Below are 1,963 nucleotides of genomic sequence, written 5' to 3' on the forward strand. Positions count from 1 at the left end.
TGGGCTGGCAGAGAATTAACCATCCTGCAACAACTCTGCAGGAGCTATGGAGAGAGTCCCCAGGTGGCACAGGGGGAGTGGTTGCACTGATCCCTGACCTCTGTCAGGATTTGCCACACGGGCTCACTCGCTGACCTCTCTCAGCTCTCAGAGTGTTCAACAGACAAGCACCATGGCATCAAACAGCCCCAAAAAGAGGGGCCCACAGTTGGGAAGCACCTTCAGAAAGTCCACAAGGCAGCTTGTGCACCCAGGGTTATATCGTACCTCAGTATGAAGCTCACAGTCAGAGATAGAGTGTAGAGGGAGCTTTACTCTGTATCTAACCCCATGCTGTCCCTGTCCTGGGAGTGATGGGACAGTGTAGAGGAAGCTTTACTCCGTATCTAACCCCGTGCTGTCCCTGTCCTGGGAGTGATGGGACAGTGTAGAGGGAGCTTTACTCTGTATCTAACCCTGTGCTGTCCCTGTCCTGGGAGTGTTTGATGGGGACAGTGTAGAGGGAACTTTACTCTGTATCTAACCCCGTGCAGTCCCTGTCCTGGGAGTGTTTGATGCTGATACTGGTATCTATCGGTTCCATAACATACAAAACACAACAAAGTGAGTGGAATGAAAACAGTTCACAGGAAAAGCCCTGAACCATGCGATATTTTCTCTGTTCAGTTTCCCCACCTTTACCACAATTCTAAGCGCCTGTGGCTCACTTTGACTTATGTGGCCACTCTCACCCCTTTCGATGAGCGGGCATTGAGAGAAGATATTCCTCAGTCAGTAAATCCAGGGTTGGGTAGGGGGGAGGACAGTGTGAGCCTGGCTTGAGAACTTCTGTTTGTGTGCAGAGTTCAATCCTTGCTGCATCTCCTGGCCCAGGAGCCCCTTAAAACCTCAGCCAGATATCGAGCTTTAAATTGCTGACCTGGGACCAAAGTTTGCTGCATTCCCCAAGTCTTAAATTGGTCTTAAAGATCGAAATAATAATAGAGACAGTAAAGACTTTTATAATAAGGATCGCACAGTCATTCCAGTCCAGTGGCCTACAGTGTGACCTTGCAGTTACATGTTCTTCAGTCTGATTTTTAATGAATTGCTTTCATGAAAAAAAGATGTACATTAAAACATTAAATCTGATTCAAAACTAATAATGGAGCTTCTTTTTTCTTGCTTCTTTCTATGAAACAATTTATTAATTTTTAACCACTTTATAACCTCCTTTGTCAGTTTGGATATTACCCTAATCTTTTGAAAGTTGGCTTTGTTGAATTCTGGCAGACGGAGTGGGTAGATAAATTGGAAATTCTTCTTTTTGTGGGTGATACGACAAAATTAATTTTCCGTGTCCTCTCGACCGATTGGACTGGCTATAAGAGGCCGACCTCATTTCAAACCAGTGACGGTAAAACCGATTGATTTGCCAGATGTGATTAATTACTCCAACTTCGCTCATCTTGTGTGGGATGTTCTTCTGTAAATGTTCACCACCATCCGCCCCCACCCACCCCCTTCCCATCAACCCCCACCCTCGCCCACAAGTTGCCCAGTGTGTGACCCGTGTGTACAGAGAGGAAGGGCACAACAGTGAAGAGCCATTTTCTGATTCCTCCAGAGGCTCCGAGCTGTTTACTGCTGACTGTACTCGCTGAGGGACCACAGCTAATCCCCACAACAAACCCCCTAGTCTCCTCCTTTGAAATGGTCACCGACAAAATATCAAGGGTTAAACATACCCTCACCATCCCCGTCCCGATCCCCACGCCCATCGCTATTCCCCATCCCCATCCCATTCCCCTACCCCATCGCTGTCTCATTCCCCTCCACCAACACTATCCCCTCCCCCATCACTATCCCATTCCCCTCCCCATCACCATCCCCTCCTCCACCACTATTCCCTCCCCAACACTATCCTATTCCACACCCCATTCCCGTCCCATTCCCCTCACCCAACACTATCCGCTCCCCCATC

At 48.2% G+C, this 1,963-nt stretch overlaps 1 protein-coding gene across 1 annotated transcript in view; it reads left to right on the top strand.

The window, feature by feature from the left end:
* Positions 1 to 1,963, top strand: part of LOC109925880 (sodium- and chloride-dependent taurine transporter-like) — a 40,647-nt gene that overhangs the window by 20,305 nt on the left and 18,379 nt on the right. The gene's annotated exons all lie outside the window — the stretch shown is intronic.

This window comes from Rhincodon typus, chromosome 16, assembly GCF_021869965.1.
Source record: "Rhincodon typus isolate 14 chromosome 16, sRhiTyp1.1, whole genome shotgun sequence".
Taxonomy (NCBI): domain Eukaryota; kingdom Metazoa; phylum Chordata; class Chondrichthyes; order Orectolobiformes; family Rhincodontidae; genus Rhincodon; species Rhincodon typus.